Here is a 24626-nt window from a genome sequence, read left to right on the forward strand (position 1 = left end):
CTCCAAACATTGCTGAACTACAACTCCCATCATCCCTAACAAGCATGACCAATGGTTCAGAAACATCTGGAGGGCCGAAGGTTCCCTACAATTGACCTTTGTAGCATGTATGTGCACATATTAGTGAATTTGCTTTACTTCTGACTGTCTATATCCATCCATCCATCTCAGTGCTTTCAAAATTCAGCCAGCTTTTCCCCATTTCATCAGAAATGAACTAGTCATAGGAAGGGAAGTCATTGGGGAGGTACAATTTAGGCATTGTCTTCTAACCAGTCTTCATGATACATATATTCTGCTTGTGGGCTTCCTATAGGCATCTGGTTGCACACAGAATAGGATGCAGGACTCGATGGGCCACTGGCCTGATCCTGCAGGTTCATCTTACATTCTTATATTGTTGAACTATTATACTTCATCAGATGGAGAAGAGCTGGAGGAACATTGCAGCGTGACAGAATACACTTTCAGAACGTTATGAGTGTTATGTTATTTTGACAGCACTAAAGTTGAGGTGCAACTGTTCCCAAGGTCATGTCAACACTATGACAAACAAGAGTACAGTTGGCTTTATCATTTGTGTTAATAAACACAATACATATAATTAATAAACACATGTAAGCCATAAATATTGTGTGGTTCCAACTATTCTGGACAACAGCCACGCAAGAAATATGTAAAATAACTTAGCAAGTATTAGACATCACCCCAGAACTGGCCTTACTAAACATCTTCCAAGACAACAATGCCCATTTACACCACAAAGAACTCATAACCCACCTACTTTCAGCAGCCAGAAATATCATAACCAGACACTGGAGAGACCTGTCAGGAGTAAGCATGGACCAATGGTACCAAATAGTATGGGAAACAGCCCTACTAGAAAAATTAACCAATAAACTGAAACTGACACAGGGACAAACAGAAGAAAATGCCTTTACCCCGGTATGGCTCCCCTTTATCACATACACAGCCCAACAAAACAAAGGCAGTAATCCACCAACAGCATACAAATCAATATGGCTAGCCTGATCCAAAACACCCACCCACCCCACTCACACACGAAAACAAAGATCACCACAGCCAATCAAAAACAACCACACCCTAGACCAACCCCAACCTATCTCACCACCAAAGGAACACAAGCGAACAGCACAAACAATGCTGACACGAAACCCTACATACATTAAGCATAATAGAAACATCGCCGCCCGACCCCACCCCCACCCATCTTCCCTCCCTCCACCCCCTTTTTTTTTTCTCCCCATAGTGTCTCAACAAATGAAACGGATTTGTAAAAATGTTACATGGAAAAAATATGAGAGACATTACATTTACTTCTGTAAAACAAGAAAATCTTTATTAAAAAAATAAAAAAAATAATATTGTGTGCTTGGTGTGAATATTACTCATAAAAGAACATGTTTGTGCCTTGGATAGATAAAATATTGCACCAACAGTTGCATGGGAAAGAACATTTTCATGCCTTTGATGTGTGAAGATCACCTGAGAAACCACATAACCATGGATGGAAATTTGAGCTGTCATTGTTATCGGGTGGGGAGAGTTCTCAAAGTCTCTTGATCTGAACTGGTTCCTACAGTATCAGGCAACAGCATCTTAAGATGGCAAGTACACTAACAAATCACTTACCTCAAGTCTATAAAGCAGAGGTTCGGTCTAGACTAAGGCTGCAGTCCTAACTTAGCAGGGCTTACCTGCTAAGAGGTAAGTCCTATTGGATTTAATGGGACCGACTCCCAGGTCACAGGTGGTGCTGTGGTCTAAACCACTGAGCCTAGGGCTTGCCAATCAGAAGGTCGGTGGTTTGAATCCCACGATGGGGTGAGCTCCCATTGCTTGGTCCCAGCTCCTGTCAACCTAGCAGTTCCAAAGTATGTCAAAGTGCAAGTAGATAAATAGGCGTTTCCGTGCACTGCTCTGGTTTCGCCAGAAGCAGCTTAGTCATGCTGGCCACATGACCCAGAAAAACTGTCTGTGGACCCGGAAAAACTGTCTGTGGACAAACGTCAGCTCCCTCGGCCAGTAAAGTGAGATGAGCACTGCAACCCCAGAGTCATTCGTGACTGGATTTAACTGTCAGGGGTCCTTTACCTTTACCTTTTTTACTACCAGGTAAGCGGAGTTAGGCTTGCATCTTGCTTACAGTGTTAGCGTTGTGGTAAGCAGAAACAGGCAGGGACTGAGTACCAACACTTTTTTCATAACCGGGGGAATGAGATAATATCACAGAGTGCTGTTTACCAGTATTCTGCATGTCAAATTGTGACTCAGTCATTTTTGTGTTTGGATGGAAAACCTGGATTACATAATAGTTGCTTTTCACTTTAAAGGGAGCCTTGCATAGCTGGGTCAAAAGTTCTTAGGAATGTTTAACAGCTGATGTTTTGCTCAGAAACCTCTGCACAGGAGGGTCAAAAATTTAGCCTATAAACCTATTCTGATTGGCAAAAAGGTTTGAAGGCCGAGTGAAAATATTTTATATAGGTTGGAAAATAGGGTAGCTTATTGCAGGCCTGAAAATGGAAAGAGTTGTTATATAGACCTGCAATTGAAGAGTTAGAACTTTTCAAGAGGGCAGTGCAACCGAAAAAAGCTAGGAGAAAACTACAAAGGGAAGAAGAAACTGAAATCAGGGATACAATCTTTGCAATCTAATTAAAGTTTCGATCCACTGAATGAGAAGATAAACCTATGTAAGTGTCTCTTGTGTTTGTGCTGGGGTCTCTCTCTCTCTCTCTCTCTCTCTCTCTCTCTCTCTCTCTCTCTCTCTCTCCCACACACACACACACACACACACACATACAAACACACTCATATCATGGGGAAGGAGACCCAACATAGCTTGATGTGCAGATGAATGGGACCTTATAGGGTTGTTCTCCTGGGGCACCAAATATATTCCCCAGAGCCACTTTATCGATCCTCTTAGCAGTTGTTGGTTTCCCATATAAGCCCCTATTTTGGCACCAAGTGGGGCAAAAGGCTTGAGTTGCTTATTTCTTCATAAAGTGATCCTAGCCACTCAGGGAAATGCATAGTGAGCATGATGATATCACAGCACAAGAGCACCAGTCCAACTTAAAATCCCTGAGGGTGAGGGCAAATGCTGATAGTTTGTTGAAAGGAGAATGCTTTAGGGTAGTGGTTCCCAATTAGGGGTCTGAGGACCCCTGGGGGTCCGGGGAACACACCCAGGGGGTCCGTGGCCCTATGCCTTGCCTCCACCCAACTATTTTTTTTTTTTTGGGGGGGGGTCATTTTTGCATGGTAATATCACAAATTTTATGTTTCATTTTTTTAGTAGACCTAAAATCCTTTGCTTATTAGGGGCTACCATAAAAAATTGTTTTACCATAGAGTTATCAAAATTCCCAAAAGTAGGGGGTTCATGGCTTGGCTTTTGAAAAACAGGGCATCCTCAGCCATTAGCTAACTGGGAACCTCTGCTTTCGTGTGCTTCCAAACCCATCTGTAAAAAGCATGCCCTACAACCCCTTTGGTTCATCTGTAGGGACTTACACATAGGTGCCCCAGTGCAATTTGGAGTAAAACTGCTAAGTCCTCAAGGAGGTGCCTCAAAAAGACTGTTGTCTTGACTCACATTGCTAAAGTAATAATATGATAATGTACAATAAAGAAAAGTACACTCAACTCCACTGGGCCAATTAAACTTCTCTCTCTCTCTCTCTCTCTCGGAATCTGTGCAGCCCTCCCCCTGAATATTATGCAAGGCCTATTGATGCTGACTTTTCATAGGGAAGAGAAAGCCCAGCTGAGCTACCTGACAGATGCTGTTAGAAGCTTAATGGGAAGCAATAATGGGAAGGGTGTAGAGTGCAAGGAAGACAACAGTATCTTGATGTCAATGCAGGTTTATGACACTTTTGCCCCTAAGGTGCTTTCTTTTGAAGCAGTGCTGAGAGATGATTTACCATTGCTGCCAAAGGATGCAGAAAGTCTTCTGGTGGTGGTGGCAACATTGGAGGGGGGAGTTGTAAAAATGGAATGTTTATGGAAGTGAAGTTTAGGTGGCCCTCGGCCCTTTTAAAAACTTTTCCCGCAAGCCTTGTGCTTGTGAGAGATTGCATTTCCAAACAAGCAGGTGGACTGTCAAACAGTCCTCGCTTAAACAAAATGACATTCAAATGATGCTTTCATTAATGTTCCTGCAGGAACCTAGACTGATCCTGCCTTCTTGAAGACAGAACCAGGGCAGGCCCAGCCAATGAAAAGACTATCTGGAGAAGCTCTATATTTCACCTGAAGCAAAAGCAGAGGCAAATACGATTCCTCTTTAGAAAAAAGCATCCAAAGAAATTTTGAACCGTCGAGAATCCTTGACAGCTAGCGAGTTTCTTCAACATATCAGGAACATCACCTATTCATTTAGATATTTAAAACATTGATTTAAATGTACCTCACCTGGAGTACTGTGTCCAGTTCTGGGCACCACAGTTCAAGAAGGACACTGACAAACTGGAACGTGTCCAGAGGAGGGCAACCAAAATGGTCAAAGGCCTGGAAACGATGCCTATGAGGAACGGCTAAGGGAGCTGGGCATGTTTAGCCTGGAGAAGAGGAGGTTAAGGGGTGATATGATAACCATGTTCAAATATATAAAAGGATGTCACATAGAGGAGGGAGAAAGGTTGTTTTCTGCTGCTCCAGAGAAGCGGACACGGAGCAATGGATCCAAACTACAAGAAAGAAGATTCCACCTAAACATGAGGAAGAACTTCCTGACAGTAAGAGCTGTTTGACAGTGGAATTTGCTGCCAAGGAGTGTGGTGGAGTCTCCTTCTTTGGAGGTCTTTAAGCAGAGGCTTGACAACCATATGTCAGGAGTGCTCTGATGGTGTTTCCTGCTTGGCAGGGGGTTGGACTCGATGGCCCTTGTGGTCTCTTCCAACTCTATGATTCTATGATTCTATGATTTTCTGCTCTTTGCTGCAGATTAAATAGTGTTTGCCCTGGTTTTCTCCAACACCTCCAAGACCACTTCTCCTATGTTCTGTGGGAATGGCTCTGGGCAGTGCATGCGTGGCACACCAGCAGCATCCCTGTTTGTCTCTCTAGCAAAACACCAGGTCCATACTTGATAACTCCTCCTTTCCTATTACTGTGGATATTTGCCGCAGGGCCATTTCCTTGACTGTCCCTCTGCCACAGCCCTGTACTAGGACTGCATTGGAGGCAGAATCTTCCAGAGATTGCATCTCTGAGGATGGTGGAATTATTCCCTGCTCTGTCCCAGGAGGATCTGCAGAGCCTGCCTTTCATCTTCTGAGACCTGAGGAGACACGTTTTCCACCAGATTCCAATGGCTGGACCAATGACTCAATGGGAATGCCCACAGCTGGGGGAAACAAAAAAGGCACTGATCCTTTACACTGGTCAGGAGGCAATACTCGGGATGTGGGTTTGCAATCAATGACTACCTAACACCAGCCAGTTGCTCTAGGACAGTGGTTCTCAACCTGTGGGTCCCCAGATGTTGTTGGACTACAACTCCCATCATCCCTGAGCTCTGGCCTTGCTAGCTAGGGGTGATGGGAGTTGTAGTTCAACAACATCTTGGGACCCACAGGTTGAGAAAGGCTGCTCTAGGAGATTTTCAACCTTTTTGTGTCCACGGTTCCCTTAACCAACATCATTCTTTCTGCAGTGCCCCTGTGGGGCTCAGGAGCCCAGTTATGTCACCCCTTGCCTGCACACCTGGCAGCCTCTCACCCTTTTTCAAACACCCTCCCTTGTGGAGCGTTCCCTCTCCTCTTCCCTCTCCTTGGGAGTCCTCTAGGCACCTGCTGCCACCGCCCCTGGTCTCTGAGCTAACAAATTGAGAGGTACCTTCCAGAGGCACCGTTCGCCTGCAGGGCTGTTGCAATAAACAGCTGTGCAAGCCTTTGGGAGGCAGAGATGCAGGAGGGCATCAAAGGAGGGAGGGAAGGAAGGAAGGCAAAGGGTCAGGGGTCAGTGTTGCCCTGTGATATTACAGGATAGTGGATCTTATAGCATAGTAGTGGTTGCAGCCTGTACTACTGATGAAGCCTAGGATGGCGAAACAAGGGAAATAATCTGGAAATCCTTGTCTTACACTCTGTGAAAGGATTCTGTGGAACTGTAACAACCCTTCATGTGGATTTTTGGACTCTATGATCGCCGAAGAATTGATGCTTTTGAATTATGGTGCTGGAGGAGACTCTTGAGAGTCCCATGGGCTGCAAGAAAATAAAACCCATCCATTCTTAAGGAAATCAGCCCTGAGTGCTCACTGGAAGGACAGATCTTGAAGCTGAGGCTCCAATCCTTTGGCCACCTCATGAAAGAGAAGACTCCCTGGAAAAGAACCTGATGTTGGGAAAGATGGAGGACACAAGGAGAAGGGGATGACAAAGGACGAGATGGTTGGATAGTGTTCTCAAAGCTACCAGCATAAGTTTGACCAAACTGCGGGAGGCAGTGGAAGACAGAAGTGCCTGGTGTGCTCTGGTCCATGGGGTCACGAAGAGTCGGACACAACTAAATGACTAAACAACAACAATATGAACAGACAGGTGTAATAGACACTTATACATGTGTGGACCTTATGCATGAACTGACTAGAGAATGAACTGATCCACTGGGTCTTCTGCTTTTTTCGTGGAATTTTATGAGACTTCCTTTGATATCTACAATTCGATACAATGAATATTATATCTTATTTATTCAAAAGTACAGCCAGTTATGTCTTGTGTGTTTATTGAGTATGTTTCACGTAACCATAGGTTTGTTGTTGTTTTACCCCGACAATCATTCAAGGCACCCCAGGGTGCCATAGCACACTGGTTGAAAACCACTGCTCAGCAAGGGCCTTGCTGAGTCAAGTTCAAGTTGAATGCATGGTGTCTGCGGCATGAGTGCTATCCATGGTGCTGAATCCACATTCCCCTACAAGGTGCCTTGCCTTGCCTTGCCCTACACTGCCCTCCTGACTTTACCTTTGCTTCGACCGCCAGCCATCCTTGCCGGTGGACATCTCTGTGGAGCAAGACACCCATTGCCCCTGTGGTCTTCAGCGACACCGACCGAGCCAGGGTGAAAACTTTTGCAGCATCACATACTTCTTTCTCCAGGCAGGCATGCATGCATTTCCTCTGACGCTGCCAACTTTACTGGTGCCCAAAATGGGGAAAAGCAAAGCATACATGCCATTTTGAAGAATCAGACATGTCTGTGAAACAGAGACCAGGGTTTCCAAGGCCTACCGAAATTCACAAAACCACCTTTGAAATCGGGTGACCTTTAAAAGCAAGAAAAGTTTTGAAGGTTAACTGAAGTGCAGGAAGACTTCCAAGTGCTAATTAAAATGCCTGGACATGGAGTCTTTACAAGCCAGTGGAATCTACGCTGGGGTAAGTTTTGCAAGCTTCAAGAGCTCTCCTGCAGGAATCTGACAATGACAGCTATTCTTTATTTTGCTGTAGTAAAGAATAGGTATCCCAGCACCACTAAAAAGCCGAATAATCTTCTGCAAATTGAGGATAATGACACAATTAAAATCCTCGTTTGTTGCTGCTTTCCTCCCTCCCCCTCCACACCTGGCACATAAATATAGGCAGCAATTAAGATTTAAGGAAGGCATGCAATTTGTAACAATGCTACCGATATTTTAATAAACTTGATTATCACTTCTCATGTCTTAGTGAGCGAAATGTTAATTACCAGCATAACCAGATTAGAGATACATAGAATAACAGCCTGTGTTGAGTAGGAACTGCAACAAAAAGTTGCAGCACAGATTCGAATCAGATTTGTATCGCGAACTGTCCTGTGATCCTCGGATGAAGGTGGTATATATTAAATAAATAACCGCCCTGTACCTCAATTTCACCACCACCCCTTTCATTTTTCTCAGTCCATGCCTCAATCAATATTCCATGGCAATGCTCAAAATTGCTCTGTTTTAAGGCCCTCTCCCACACTTTTTATTTTTTTAATGTTTCATTTAGACGTTTCATAAAACACACACACACACACACACACACACATTCCTCTCTTGATTTCGGAACACCCACCTCCCCAAGGCTGCTAGGCTAAGCTAAGGGAGCAATCTTATACACAAGAAGCTGGTGTAAAATAAGCATGAATAAAGTTGCGCCAGATCTAAACTCCACTCAGCATCAGGGCAACTGCTGGCTGAGCCAGTCTAAGCCTGGCAGAGGGAAAGCACCCCTCTTGCAATAATAATAATAATAATAATAATAATAATAATAATTTATTATTTATACCCCTCCCATCTGGCTGAGTTTCCCCAGCCACTCTGAGCAGGTTCCAATCAAGTGTTAAAAACAATACAGCATTAAATATTGAAAACTTCCCTAAGAAGGGCTGCCTTCAGATGTCTTTTAAAGAAAAGATAGCTACTTATTTCCTTCACATCTGAAGGGAGGGCGTTCCACAGGGTGGGCGGCACTACCGAGAAGGCCCTCTGTCTGGTTCCCTGTAACCTCACTTCTTGCAATGAGGGAACCGCCAGAAGGCCCTCGGAGCTGGACCTCAGTGTCCGGGCTGAAAGATGGGGGTGGAGATGCCCCTTCAGGTATACTGGGCCGAGGCTGTTTAGGGCTTTAAAGGTCAGCACCAACACTTTGAATTGTGCTTGGAAACGTACTGGGAGCCAGTGCAGATCTCTCAGGACCGGTGTTATGTGGTCCCGGTGGCCACTCCCAGTCACCAGTCTAGCTGCCGCATTCTGGATTAATTGCAGTTTCCGGGTCACCTTCAAAGGTAGTCCCACGTAGAGCACATTGCAAAAGTCCAAGCAGGAGATAACTAGAGCATGCACCACTCTGGCAAAACAGTCCGCGGGCAGGGAGGGTCTCAGCCTGCATACCAGGAGGAGCTGATAGACAGCTGCCCTGGACACAGAATTGATCTGCGCCTCCATGGACAGCTGTGAGTCCAAAATGACTCCCAGGCTGCGCAGCTGGTCCTTCTGGGGCACAGTTTCAAGAGTGCTTGAGTTACAACACCCTTTCTGTTGGCTCAACTTTCACTGGGTTGCCAAGTCACATGAATGAGGAAAACAGGCTTCAGAACCAGCTTACGTATCCCCTCTCTGGTCCTCACCCCTCGCCACGCTCCCTTTTCCAGGGCTTATGCCGGGTTAAGATCCATTGGGCTCAGCTGGCTGGGCCCCACATAAGCTGGGATGGGAGAGACAAGCCAGCCATTGGGGCAGGGGGAGAACCAGAGCACAGAGGATCAGGGTGGATTTGATTTAAATCAAATCGATTTAAATCACGACTTAAATCACTAGTCAGTAAGACTTGATTTAAATCATTTTTTTACAGAAAGACTCATTCTTGCTGGTATAATCTTAATATTTACAACCAGATGAAGGTTTCATTTTTAATGCCTATATTAGCTGCTTAAAGAAGTTTCCTGTATATTCATTATTATTTAAATTTGTATTCCGCCCTTCATCGAAAGATCCTGGGACAGTACACAACAGAAAAATACAAAATGAGAATACAGTGGTACCTCGGGTTAAGAACTTAATTTGTTCTGGAGGTCTGTTCTTAACCTGAAACTGTTCTTAACCTGAAGCACCACTTTAGCTAATAGGGCCTCCTGCTGCTGCCGTGCCGCCGGAGCACAATTTCTGTTCTGTACCATTTGATCGTAAAAGAAAACCTCAAAGTAGTACACAGAAAAAGGTACAATAATTTTTTTTAGTACAAAGAATTGCAACATAATTTTTTAAAAAAACATCAATTAAAAAATGCATCAGCATTCTAGATATTTAGGAAGGCTAGTAAAAGAGAGAGAGAGAGAGAGAGAGAGAGAGAGAGATTTCAGCAGGTGCAAAAACAGTACAGAAGGTGCTTGCCTAGGTAGGCAGTTCCACAGTGTGCTGCCACTCAAACATTGATTTCTTATAGATGTGGAATGTGTATTACGTGGCACTTGTAAAAGTTCTGTACAGCCATGATGGAATACATTTATTTTTGAAAGTTAGAATTAAAATTTTATTACACGTTCAAATCCAAACATTAAAAGAAAGAAAGAAATTATAGGGACAGAACTACCCAAAATGTACAGAAATTTATTCATGTATGCAACTACAGCGGCTAGAATGTTACTTGCCCATAAATGAAAAGAAGAAGAAGTCCCGACGGAAGAAGAATGGATACAAAAACTTACAGAATACTCAGAAGTGGCGAAACTTACCAGAAAAATATGAAATGATTGAATATTTACAAACAAACTGTAAACAGGTAAGAACATTGGCAGGATTATTGAAACAACCTGCCGTTTCAAAAGAGGATACATTTAAAGTAGATGGATAAATGATTAATTTGGAGCATGCAGAAAATATATTTAAAAAATCAAACTGCAGAAAGAGGGGGAAGGAAGTCGAGTTTCGACATGTTAAAATGCTTGTAAAATTTTTGAAATCTGTAAAATTGAAAATCCTACATAAAAATTATTAAAAAAAGAAATGAAAGAAAGTCTTACGTGAGGTTACCAAGATTCAGGTAGGTAGCCGTGTTGGTCTGATGCAGTTGAAATAAATTAATAAATTATCCAGTAGCACCTTAGAGACCACTAAGTTTGTTCCGGGTATAAGCTTTTGTGTGCATGCACATTTCTTCAGATACTAACTTTACGAAGTGAGGTTACCAAGTTTTGAAAATATGTCCAGCTGTCCTTTGTCAACAACAAATTGTCGCTGTTTTTTGTGTTGAATATATGCTATATGGTAATTGATGGACCTAATAGGTATCTAAAGCCATTTGCATGTAACAAAATATGTATTTTATCAAAGTAATTGTTGAACTGAAATACAATTAAGTAGTATAATAATAATAATGAAATGATTGTTAACCTCTAACTTAAAATGATATTTTTAGTCATAACAAATTTAATCATAGCTGCCAAATTTTCCCTTTTCTTGCGAGGAATCCTATTCGGAATAAGGGAATTTCCCTTAAAAAAAGGGAAACGTTGACAGCTATCAACTTAATAATGCAAACACATTGGCATTTGGCAATAACAAAAGTTCCTTTAGAAACACAATTGACAAAGACACACAATCTAGTCTCTAAAAACTTGCTATAACATGAAATAATAGTAGCAAAACAGTGATATTTTAGGGAGCAGGCTAGCAGGCTTACTTAAATCATAGGAGCCTCCACGACACTAAACACTGTTGCTGTATGTAGGTTTTATTTTATTTGTTTTTTATCTTATATTTTGGAAATGTACATCCAGTTTTTCCCCCTTTACTTTTTTTGGGAGCCCCCAAGTGAGTGAGGCCCTAAGCTATAGCTTGTTTAGCTTATGTTGTTGTTGTTGTTTAGTCGTTCAGTCGTGTCCGACTCTTCATGACCCCATGGACCAGAGCACGCCAGGCACTCCTGTCTTCCACGGCCTCCCGCAGTTTGGTCAAACTCATGCTGGTAGCTTCAAGGACACTGTCCAACCATCTCGTCCTCTGTCGTCCCCTTCTCCTTGTGCCCTCCATCTTTCCCAACATCAGGGTCTTTTCCAGGGAGTCTTCTCTTCTCATGAGGTGGCCAAAGTACTGGAGCCTCAGCTTCAGGATATGTCCTTCCAGTGAGCACTCAGGGCTGATTTCCTTCAGAATGGATAGGTTTGTTCTTCTTGCAGTCTATGGGACTCTCAAGAGTCTCCTCCAGCACCATAATTCAAAAGCATCCATTCTTCAGCGATCAGCCTTCTTTATGGTCCAGCTCTCACTTCCATACATCACTATTGGGAAAACCAGAGCTTTAACTATACAGACCTTTGTCGGCAAGGTGATGTCTCTGCTTTTTAAGATGCTGTCTAGGTTTGTCATTGCTTTTCTCCCAAGAAGCAGGCGTCTTTTAATTTCGTGACTGCTGTCACCATCTGCAGTGATCATGGAGCCCAAGAAAGTAAAATCTCTCACTGCCTCCATAAATCCGGCGCTGGACAGCTGCCTCGTAACAAACTATCCGCAGTTCGCAGTTGCCCAACTCTCCTTTTTTTATGAATGAATCTCCCAGCTTCTCCAGAGGCGGGGCCAGGCAGCTCCCCCTCGCTCCTATTCATTCGCTCCGCCTCCGCGCCGTGCTTGCTGGGATTTGTAGTCCGGCCCCTCCCCTCTTTCCCAGACGCAGGATCTGCGAGCCAATGAGACGTCGCGCAGCTGAGCAAGGGGGGAGGCCATTCTGTTTCCTCCCTCCTCGCCGCGCAAGCGCACTGTGGAGCCCCTCTGCTCTCGTCCTCCCTAGCCCAGGCTGCTGCCGCTGACAACCCCGTTACGCACACGCGCTGTGGGCAGGTGAGGAGCTGCGCGCGCAATGGTGCCCCAATTTCCATGGGGCGTTTTTGCATGAGTCATGGCCCGGGGGTCCCCCTACCCACCTAGCAAGGAGGGGGATGATGATGGCGAGGGCCATAGAAGAAGAAGAAGAAGGAGCCTTGCAAGGCGGGGAGGCGGGCGGATCCTGGAACATTTGCACGCGAGAATGCAAAAAAGGGGGCCACTTTGGCAGGCGCCGGAGGACCGGGTCTGGTCTCTTCAGTGGGGCTGCAGCAGGCTGGGGAGGGATGTGGGGCTCAGTTGAATGTGTGTGTACTGTAGTTGGATTCTGTCAGGGGCCAAAGCTCCCCCACCAGCCCTGTCCTAACAGAGAGGAGGGCTTGGCGTCTCAGTTTGCATGCAACAATTTGCTCACCTTTTGCTTCCTCCTCTTTTGCTGATGTAGCAAAGTTAGAGTTGTTTTTGTTACGGATACTTTGAGGAGCTCCTAGGGAGATTGCATCTTGCTACTGTATCCGGGTATGTGTTGTGTATGTTCACAGATAGTTTCATTTTTGCTTTCTCTGCGGACTTGTTAATTCTCGCATTATGTGCAAGAGGGCTCCTGCCTCTTCTTCAAAATTCTGGACCGGTTTTGGCCTAGTGTTTCTGAGCATGTGCAGAGATACTTCCCCGTGCCCTAGAATCATGCGTTGAACAACTTAGTTTCATGGAGAAGAGTATTGTCTTGTCTCCCAGGAGACCCTCTGAGCATATCTTGAGTAGAGCTGAGCATTGTAACAACATCATCATCACCATCAACAACAACAACAACAACAATAATAATAATAATTTATTTATACCCCGCCCATCTGGCTGGGCTTCCCCAGCCACTCTGGGTGGCTTCCAACCAAATATTAAAATACAGTAAAGCATTGTCTTTGGCCTGTAATCTGCCTTGGCTTGCATTTCCCCTATAGCCACTGCTTAGTTTGAGACATGTTCTGGGACACAATATGTAATGATCAGAGGGAGAGGCTGGTGCTCTGCTTGGTCTACACTGTGATGATGGAGTCTGCACTGTAGACACATCCAATCTCGACAGATGCAGTCCATAAAACTGTATTGACCATGAAAACATAAGAAGAGGCCTGATGGATGAGGCCAGTGGCCAACCTAATCATAGAATCAGTGTTGGCACCTGTCTGTCTCGAGAGACAATGGAGTGTGCCTCCGGGGGTGAAGTCAAACCACTGTGTTAGCAGCACTGAGATGACCTTAGTGGGGCGCAAGCCTGGGCAGTGTGTCTGGAGGTCCTGGACCTCCCAGGTGACAAGACACCCACCTACACACCTGGCGTCACTGATGAGGTCCAAAGGAAAGCAGAACCAGACATTTGGCATCAGCTTGGCTGCAGGAGTTGCCGGAGGGAGGTGTACAATGCGCCATCCAATTGTCTTAGGGACCCTGCTCTGGATTTGTGTAGGGTTTCCCACTTAGCCTTCTCCCGAAGATATCCCGCAAGCCAGTGGAGGTTTAGGGTCAGAGTTTTCCTTCACCTATTATAGAGTTAGAAGGGACTACCTGGGTCACTTACTGGAGTAAATGTGCAATACAGTGGTACCTTGGGTACTTAATTCGTTCCGGAGGTCCGTTCTTAACCTGAAACTGTTCTTAACCTGAGGTACCACTTTAGCTAATGGGGCCTCCCACTGCTACTGCGCTGCCGCCACACGATTTCTATTCTCGTCCTGAAGCAAAGTTCTTCACCCAAGGTACTATTTCTGGGTTAGCGGAGTCTTTAACCTGAAGCGTCTGTAACCCGAGGTACCACTGTATAGGAATCTTTCACCTAACGTAGGGCTCAAACTCCATGACCCTGAGTTTCATGGCTGAGTGGGGATTTGAACCATGTTCTCTCCCAGGTCCTAGTCTGACACTCTAACCACTACTAAACACATCACAAGAATAAATTCATAATAACAGCAATAAAGCCGCAACACATGGCAAATGTAGTGGCATACAAATAACACACATCTTGGTAGTAACATTCCACCTCCTGGCAGTAGCAAAAACAACAAGGGAGTTTGAATGGATTCACCTTGGTCCTAGATGTCCTAGCCACTGAGGTTTGTCAGCTACAAATCGGTGAGGATTAAGTGAATGTGATCCAATGTCTAGGCTTCAGCTTTCCCAGAGGAACATTGACCCCTTTGGCCAGGCATAGGGAAGCTCGGCCCTTCAGATGTTTTGGGACTACAATTCCCATCATCCCTGACCACTGGTCCTGTTAGCTAGGGATCATGGGAGTTGTAGTCCCAAAACATCTGGAGGGCCGAGCTTCCCTATGCCTGCCTTTGGCACTGCCAAACATCCCATAATGTTACTCACTGCCCCTCTCCTGCAGCTGTTTTCACACTTTTGGGGCCCAGGAGCACATACAGATTTATTTATTTTTTTGAGCTATGGCATGTAGCCGCTCGGAATTAATCTGAGCCTTGAAAAGTACATAGAGCTGAAAGAGGAAGTGGGAGAGAAAGTCACTCATCCAACTTCCTTCTTCATCTCTCTCTCTATTTCTTCAGGGAGAAAACGGCAGCCAGCACCTCGTGGCCAAGGGCCAAGGGGACAGTGAGTGGGTGGAGGGGACTCAGGTTTTGTGGGCCCCAGGGGAAGACCCCAAGGACACCACTGTGCTCACAAGGTGATCCCTTCCTTATCACAACGAGTCCACTTTCAAAAAGAAACAGGCTTTTGTTTTTGTTTGCCGTTAGGAAAGTGACTGAGAAATGCAGGGTAAAATGTGTGGAATGAACCATTTGGGTAGTTGTGTAAGTGACCCATGAGCAAACCAGGATGATTTCAGGATGAATGCTTGCTGACATATAACCTCCTTACTAGCAGATCTGAACAGAAGAAAAACCAGATATGATCTGCCCTCAGTTTCAGCTTTGCACAAGCATATAAGGATGAATGCTAAGTAAATAGGTTGTCCGGAGGATCCTTTAATGTCCTTGACTGCATTATGCATTGGTGCTAATAGCAGAAGTGGCTTGGCTTGCATTTCTTGCTTTGCACCCTCCATTTCCTCAAACTGGATAGGAAGGTAAAACTTCAAACTCAATGCATAATGTTAGGATCATCACCATTTGGGGCCATTGAAGTGCCGCAACATAGCAGGTTCTCATGTGAGTTATGAATTGCTCTGGGCTGAAAAGCAGTATAGAAATTAACTGCATTTAGAACATTTCCGTATAGTTTGCATTTAAGCTCATCCACAAGACGGTTGCATGCCCCGAGACCCTATACTTCTCTCAACTTTGGTTTCTCCATCTGCAATGTGGGGACTTTCCCTACAGGGAGGTTGTCAGGGCTGCTGAGGCAACATCTGTGAAGCGCTTTGAACAACAAGTATTTCAAATACAATAATGATCAGCCTAACGGAAAAAATCTTTCTGATTTGCCGGGCAGTGAGGGCATGAAAGAGAACTTATCTGAGTATTAAAGGCAGTATTTTTTCTTCCTGCAAGTGCAGTGCTGGTGTTCCTTCAAAGCTGCATAAAAATTGATATTGAAAAACCATTGTAAAAATAACCCCCCAAACGGCTTTCTCCCGACCCCCGCCCTTCCCCCATTTTACATAGTGTGGTGAAAATTATTATTATTATTATTATTTTAAATGATATTTATTAAAGTTTCACAAAGAAAGAATCACATCAACAAAAAAGAAAAATTCAAGAATAAAAAGAAAAATACACAATGCAAAATACAAGAAAAAAGAAGAAGAAAAAACAGTTAAAAACAATTCCATCTTTTCATCACTACTTTTACATTTACTTGTTTCCCGGACCTCCTCATACCTCCCTCTTTTGTATTCCAATTCAGTTTGTTAGTCCAGCAATTCCTTTCCCTCCTTTTTAATCCCAATCCTTAATCTTAATATAGTATAACATTAAATTTTTACCTATTAAAAACCAATTTTTCCATTCTTTTAACCTTTTTAATCCTAATCCTTAATCTTGATATATTTATAACTTTAAAGCCTGTACAGCTAGAAGCCACTTAATTTCAATCCAATATCACTCTAACATTCATTAATTTTGCAATATTTCTGTAAATAATCTTTAAATTTCTTCCAATCTTCTTCCACCGACTCTTCTCCCTGGTCACGGATTCTGCCAGTCATTTCCGCCAATTCCATGTAGTCCATCATTTTCATCTGCCATTCCTCCAGTGTGGGTAGCTCTTGTGTCTTCCAATACTTTGTGATGAGTATTCTTGCTGCTGTTGTAGCATACATAAAGAAAGTTCTATCCTTTTTTAACACCGGTTGGTCGACTATGCCCAGGAGAAAGGCCTCTGGTTTCTTCAAGAAGGTATATTTAAATACCTTTTTTAATTCATTATATATCATCTCCCAGAAAGCCTTAATCTTTGGGCACGTCCACCAAAGGTGAAAAAATGTACCCATAGTGTGGTGAAAATTAAATCTGAATATACAAACGTCCACTTATTATCTCTTAAATCAGTGGCCTTCAGTCAAAGACACTGAATTGAAAGGCGGCTTTTCTGTGCTGGATGAAAGATGCATGAGAGCGAGACTTACTTTTTGGAGGTCAAGCATTATAAAGAGGACAGATGGCGTCATAGACAGCATTGCTAGCCTGGGCTCAGTACAAGGGCAGAAGCTGCTCTTTGGATGGTGTGGAGCAACTGGGTGGCTGTTGCTCTCCAGGAATGGTGAAGCAGTGGGAGGTTGGCATGGTGGAAACATGGTGGCAGAGCCAACCTGTCACCCCTGCCAGTGAGTTTGCACTAAGCTGACCCCCTCTGCTGTCTCCTCCTCCATTCTTCCGGTAAGTAGCAGTGACTCACCTGCCGGGAAGCTTGTATAATGTTCCTGCTCCACCTGTAAAGCCTTTTCTGCACAGGAGGTATGGTTCATGGTGTTTGCCTGGATGACCTCATAGACTCTGAATTCCCATGCTCTGACTACTGTTCACTCAGTTCTCAGAGCTGGGTAGTTACCCTTAGCTCTCTCTAAGCAAATAAAGGCATTTCCTTTTCATCTTCCAGAAACAGAATGGTATCTACCTTATTCTAAAAAATAAAATCAAAGTTCTAATGGCTCAAACAGACAAAGAATTGTGTGATGAAGCAACCACACATGCTTGGATACAACTTGCATTTACAGTGGTACCTTGGTTCTGGAGCGGCTTAGTTGTCGAACAAATTGGTTCCCAAATGCCACAAACCCAGAAGTATGTGTTCCGGTTTGCAAACGGTTTTCAGAAGCCGAACGTCCCGACGCTGCTTCCACTTGGGTGGAGGAAGCTCCTGCAGCCAATCGAAAGCTGCGACTTGGTTTTCGAATGTTTTTTTTTTTTTTTTAAATAATTTTTATTAAAGTTTTGAACAACAAAGGAAGAAAAAAAACATACACAATACATATAACAACACACACAAAAAACAAAACAAAATTCAACAATAAAAAAACAAAAAACAAAAAGTATAACAATTAAAAACAATATCTCTTTTCCATTTCCATTTTTAAATTACTTATTTTCTGGACTACCTCATACCTCCCTCTTTTGTATTCCAATCCAAATTGTTTGTCCAGCAGTTTCTTTTCCACTTTTTATATCCCAATCTTAGGTTTAATAAGATATTAAAATATATATCTTCAACTTCTTTAAACCTGATCTTTGGTCTTAATATCATATGACGTTAAAGTTTTCCCTCTTAATATCAAATTTCCATTTCTTTAAACATCTTTAATCTTAATCTTTAATCTTAGTCTATCATTAGCTTTAACCTGTACAGCTGGAAACTGCTTATTTTCAGTCCAACATCACTCTAACATTCCTTAATTTTGCAGTGTTTCTGAAGATAGTCTTTAAATTTCTTCCAATCTTCCTCTATCGACTCTTCTCCCTGGTCACGGATTCTACCAGTCATTTCCGCCATGGTTTTCGAATGGTTTTAGGAGTCGAACAGACTCTTGGAACGGATTAAGTTCGAGAACCAAGGTACCACTGTATTTGTATTTATACCTTGCACTGCTTTTTGCAGCAATCTTTTGACTCTGAATCCGGTACCTGACTGCTTGGTTGCCTGCTGCTGAGTAACTCATGGGCTTGGGACTCAAAAAGGCAGTGAGTGAACTATCTGACTCTTGCCTTTGTGAAACTGGAGGTCGTCCAGAAAAAGAAGCCCAATTTCTCCTTGACTGAGGATTTGGTGGTTTGCTGGGGCGGTGGCTGTCCTACCGGGCAGGGCTGTGTTTTTCTTCTCGGGTCCTTTTAGAGAATAAATCTCTCCCTTACACATTGGTATCTGTGGGATATAGAGGCTGTACACAGTTGCAGGAAGGAAAGGAAAAAGCCTCATTCCCTTTCCATGGTGCCCTGGTGTGGGACAAACCTTTGGATTCTTAGCCATTTCATGTTTCTGCGCATTGCTTCGAGCAAAGCAGGTGGACTGTGGAAGTGATATATGAAAGGAGAGCAAAGGTGGAAGAGAAAGCTGCAGTGCTTATGAACATTGGGAAGAGGTATCGTGTAAACACTCTATTTAGTTGTAAATTAATAGGTTTTGTTGTTAGATGAAGCGGTTAGTATGGATCATTACTTGGGGATAATATGAGATAATAGTGGGAAAACTTGCTTTCAATCAGTTTTAATCATCCTTCCTTAGTGATGCAAACTGCCTGGGTATAAATCAGTGATGTGGGTTTTCTGGAAAATTTTGAATTGGAAATTTCCCCCTCTACTCTGTGCCTCGGGTAAACTGCATCAGAAATGTTTTGGTTTGCATCTGAAATTTTTTCTGATGCCTTAGAGAGCAATCTAAATGGGTGCAATTATTTTACCGGCATGCAGTAAATAAAGCTAAAACCGTTGTCCAGTTTGCCCGATGCAGTATTGGCGATTGGATTCCAACCATATTTGAACTTTCGAAAACAGTAAACTTTCTATGGACAAATTAAGCACTGGGAAATTTTCTGCCCTGCATAAACTGGTTCACAACAAATGCACCCTAACTTGTTCTCACAGCAGCGATTCATTCATAAGGGAGAGGTACAGGGGTTCACCCAGACACGATTGGATTGGGGGTCAAATCTGCTTCTTGTGCGATGTCGCCAGCTACAGAGAATCAAGGCTGTTCTGATCACTATAGCCCAGCTCCTTGCAAGCTCCATCTTGGGTTCTGTTGCTTGGTTGCCCTAGAGTGAGGATGGGGAATTGGTTAGACTCCAGCTCCCATCAGCCCCTGCCAGCATGGAGGTTCCCTGCTAGGAATTATGGTAATTGAAGTCCAATAGCATCTGGAGAGCCACTGGTTCCTACCCCTTCTCTAGAACTGGCAAATATGTTCATTTGGGTGGTTTTTAGTAGTTTAGGTTGCTTTATAGTGCTTAAGAGTGCCCAATCTTCACTTGGCCACAAAACTCCCTTGGTGCCCAGAAGCCAACTGCATGGGCTCACTAGGGCTGGGCAATAAATGAATACATCGTCCAAAACCGGTTTGAAGTCCACATTGTGATATCTGTTTCATAATTTTTAGACCTGGTAATATATCACGAATCGTGGTAGTGGTGGGGTATGTGTATGTGTGTGTGTGTGTGTGTGCTATGCAAAAACTACAATTTTCATGGGAAAAACCATGAAACCAGCCAATGGATCTCTCGATTCCTGCAGCCCCTGCCAGCTCAGCTCTCGCCTGCCTCCCTCAGGGGCCAGTGAATCGCAAGACCAGACACCGGCAAAAATCACGATGTGGGAAAACTGTGAAGCCAGCCAAGTCCTCCACATAGTTCCATCCTTATTTCAGAATTGTGATGTATCGGTGTATTGCTATGTTTAGCTGGTGATCTATTGCGATGTTGAAAGCCATTTATCAGCCAGCCCTAGCACTCACAGTTTGCCTACCAGATCAAAATGAGCAGATAACAGCAAAGGTTGTTAGGTTCCTAGCTGGGGCAATCAGAATAAGGGCCACTAACCGACTGCTGATCCAGGACTTTAAATTGTGTTCTTATACCAATTTTCCTTTCTGTGTATGCTGCAATGTTTTACTGTTGCTATGGCCATTGGGCAATGCGAATAAAGTTTTATCTATCTATCTATCTTACACAGTTTGCCTACCTCGCAGGCTTGTTGTAGGGATACTGGCAGTGGTAATGTCCTTGCCTAGGGCTTTGCTAGACCATTAGCCCAAGTTTCTTGGAGAAAGCTTAACAGGCATGCCTCATGTCACTGTCTCTTTAAAGGGCAGCTTGGTTTGCCACTGAGGTGTTGGGGTGCTTTTGTTCCCCCCCTCACTTTCAGAGGTACATTTGGTGGGAGAGCTAGACAGACTGGGCTTTCAGTGCTTTTTCACAAGAATGTGGAGTGCGGCTGATGTCAGGGTTTCTCAAACCACCTGAGTGCATTGTGTGTGGCTTCCTGTTTTGCAGCACTGAGCCACAAGATAGGCACTTGCGGTTGTGTGCAGAGAGAGGCAATAGGAATGCCTTTCACCGAGTCTGTGTTGTACGTATAGCTGTTTCACTTTTGATTCCTCTATGGTGGTTTTATCAGATTACTGTGTAGTTCTCATGGGTGTGTGTGATTTTTCACAGCTATCCAGTGTACATTTCTGAAATACAGGGTTAAAAATAAGACAAACCAATTTGTTCTGCATGCCATATACAACTTCAAATTATAATTGTTACTGTTTGCAGTGGACCCTCCGGATACGAATTAAATTCATTCCGGGGGTCCGTACTTAACCTGAAAAGTTCGTAACTGGAGACGCCGCTTCTGCGCATGCACGTGGTGCGATTGTGCTTCTGTATACACGTGCGGTGCACAGAGCACTTCTGCGCATGTGCACACGGCGAAACCTGGAAGTATACACTTCTGGGTTTGCCGCATTCGCAACCCGAATGTTACATATCTAAAGCGGTACGTAACTCAAGGGTCCACTGTATTTATATGCAAACCTTCCAGCATTTCTCCAGTGAAACTAGGGACGTCCCGTTTAATAATAATAATAATAATAATAATAATAATAATAATTTTATTATTTATACCCTGCCCACCAGACTGAGTTGCCCCAGCTACTCTGGGCGACTCCCAACATATAGAAAAACGTAACAAAACATTAAGCATCCAAAAACTTCCTTACACAGATGTTTCCTAAAGGTTGCATAGTTTCTTATCTTCTTTGGCTTGGGGATCACATAACTCCATACCCTCCAACATTTCTCTGATGAAAATAGGGACATCCTTAGGAAAAGCGGGACATTCCGGGATCAAATCAGAAACCGGGATGGCTTCTATAATTTCTGGGACTGTCCCTGAAAAATGGGGGCCCTTGGAGGTTATGCAGTTTGCACTTAAGAGTAATGCACACTTTCTGAAACAATATCCAAACAAAACACAGACATCCTTCTCTAAATCTGGGACTGTTGCTGGAAAATAGGAACACTTTGAGGGTCTGTTATATGCCGACATTCATCCACAAAGCCTCCCGGATGCGCTTCACAAGAATAAACAGGTACATTATGGAGAGCCAGTGTGGTGTAGTGGTTAAATGGTTAAGTGTGGTAGACTCGTAATCTGGTGAACCGGGTTTGAGTCTCCGCTCCTCCACCTGGAGCTGCTGGGTGACCTTGGGCCAGTCACACTTCTCTGAAGTCTCTCAGCCCCACTCACCTCACAGTTTGTTGTGAGGGAGGAAGGGAAAGGAGAATGTTAGCCGCTTTGAGACTCCTTCGGGTAGTGATAAAGCGGGATATCAAATCCGAATCCAAACATTAGGATACAATTTCAAACAAAACGAATTCAGAACATTTCACCCACGTTAAAAGATCAAACACAAATAACATGTCCTACAAGAATGTTGTTGTCATGGGGAACCTCACCAAAGGATGGAGGTCTTGTCCATGGCCCTGAAAATCTCTCCCCACAGTTCCAAGGGCTAGAACACTTAGTTTTTTGAATGTGTGCTGAGGTTCTCGTCAGGTTGAGCTGAAAATCAGCCTACGTGAAGCCAGATCCGGGTGTAGGAAACCCTTGTTTCTTTGAGAGACCTTCCCCTCTACTTTGTGAAAATACTACTTTGTGCTTGGTCTTTGACATGCTCCATAGCAACATGTCTATTTCTGGATTTCAGGAGAGCTGGTGACATTGTAGGTTGCATCAATTGGAGATAAATACAGTGGTACCTCAGGTTAAGTACTTAATTCGTTCCGGAGGTCCGTTCTTAACCTGAAACTGTTCTTAACCTGAAGCACCACTTTAGCTAATGGGGCCTCCTGCTGCCGCTGCGCCGCTGGAGCACAATTTCTGTTCTCATCCTGAAGCAAAGTTCTTAACCTGAGGTACTATTTCTGGGTTAGCGGAGTCTGTAACCTGAAGCGTATGTAACCTGAAGCGTATGTAACCTGAGGTACCACTGTATCTATATATTGAAGCATTGGGAACTTACAAAACAACTCAGCATAGGTCTGGTGGGAAGTTACTTGGTGTGGAGGGTTCAGAGGGGAGCAGCACAGATCGGGGATATCTACAAGGCAGATGCCTTTGCTTTTCTGAGGAAACCCTGTAGTTTTGTGACGGATCTCATTTTCTAGTAACCGGATGGTGCACTTCTGGTGGTTCCTCACACCCCTGAGGTTCGATTGGTCTTCACTAGGGACTGAGCCTTTAGTGTGACAGGCCCTGCCCTGTGGAACTGCCTGCCACTAGAGGTTCAGCAGGCACTGTCTCTGCCTTCTTTCTGATGCCTTCTGTCAATTGTACTGTTCAGACCGGCCTTTGCACCACGAATATCTCTTTTTAACCTATCGGTACCTGCTGATGTCTTATTGGTTTTTAAAATTATGTTTTTATGGGTATTTATGAACTGATGCTCTTATGTACGTGGTAAGCTACAATCTCGGCATAGGATTTCCTACCATGTATATATATATATATTAGCACCAAGCTCTGGTTGGTTGATCCTGGGGTTACAGTTAAAAAAATCAAAGTAGCTCCAGTAGGTCCGAAGTCTGCCTATGGTATTCCTTTTGCTGCTTGCTAAAGGCTTTCTTGTTTAGAGAAGCCTACCCAGGCGTTGATGGGACATGGGTGGCATTGTGGGTTAAACCACAGAGCCTAGGACTTGCCAATCAGAAGGTCGGCGGTTCAAATCCCCACGATGGGGTGAGCTCCCGTTGCATAGTCCCTGCTCCTGCCAACCTAGCAGTTCGAAAGCACATCAAAGTGCAAGTAGATAAATAGGTACCGCTCCAGCGGGAAGGTAAACGGCGTTTCCGTGCGCTGCTCTGGTTCGCCAGAAGCGGCTGAGTCATGCTAGCTACGTGACCCGGAAGCTGTACGCCGGCTCCCTCGGCCAATAAAGCGAGATGAGAGCCACAACCCCAGAGTCGGCCACGACTGGACCTAATGGTCAGGGGTCCCTTTGTTGTTGTTGTTGTTTAGTCGTTTAGTCGTGTCCGACTCTTCATGACCCCATGGACCAGAGCATGCCAGGCACTTCTGTCTTCCACTGCCTCCCGCAGTTTGGTCAAACTCATGCTGGTAGCTTCGAGAACACTGTCCAACCATCTCGTCCTCTGTCGTCCCCTTCTCCTTGTGCCCTCCATCTTTCCCAACATCAGGGTCTTTTCCAGGGAGTCTTCTCTTCTCATGAGGTGGCCAAAGTAGCAGTGATCCATGAAGGGGGCCCAAACTGTAGACTGGCCATTTTACAAAGGGAAGAGCTTTGTGTGAAGAAACCAGCTCGATATATTTCTCTTTGGCTGCAAAATTCCCCAGATATGAATGCCCCCCTGCATTGCTTACCCACAGTTGCAGAGCATCTGAAACCTAATTCATACAAATGCTGGAAGAGGACTGGTGCCTTTTTTTTGTTCGGAGCCATAAAAGTTTCATTAGGCCTTGTAAAACACACCCAATTTTGCTCTTCCTCGGGCCCGAAATAGAAACTTTGGTCTAAACTGCTAGATAATATTCTCTCAGCTCACAATGCCGCTCAATACTTAAACAATAAGAATTGATCCTGCAAGGAATTAAAATGCTGCTTGCTTTTCTCCTGTGACACGATCTAACCAAAATAAAGTGCTTCACCCAGAGGCATAAAATACAGAAGCAAATACTGAAGTTGCGGCTAGGCTGTGAGCCACACTGAGAGGGAGGCTAAAATTTTGACATATGGGAGATGCTCAGATACAGCTGCTTGAAACCTTACTGCAAGCCCTTAATATAAGCTGAGAGGTGCTTAGGCCTTCAAGATATCTGTGCCTGTCCAAAGCCAGAGACTGAGACACCTTACACAA

The 24626-nt window shown here is 44.2% G+C and overlaps 1 protein-coding gene across 1 annotated transcript in view; it reads left to right on the top strand.

Moving 5' to 3' along the window:
* Positions 1 to 12205: 12205 nt before the first annotated feature.
* The window catches only part of TSNARE1 (t-SNARE domain containing 1), a 399909-nt gene continuing 387488 nt past the window's right edge, over positions 12206 to 24626 (top strand). Inside the window, exon 1 of the mRNA XM_081012848.1 lies at positions 12206 to 12337. The gene's annotated coding sequence lies outside the window, so the exon portion shown is untranslated. The remainder of the gene's footprint in view (positions 12338 to 24626) is intronic.

Source organism: Podarcis pityusensis (assembly GCF_964106645.2).
Source record: "Podarcis pityusensis genome assembly, chromosome: 7".
NCBI classification, from domain to species: Eukaryota; Metazoa; Chordata; class Lepidosauria; order Squamata; family Lacertidae; genus Podarcis; species Podarcis pityusensis.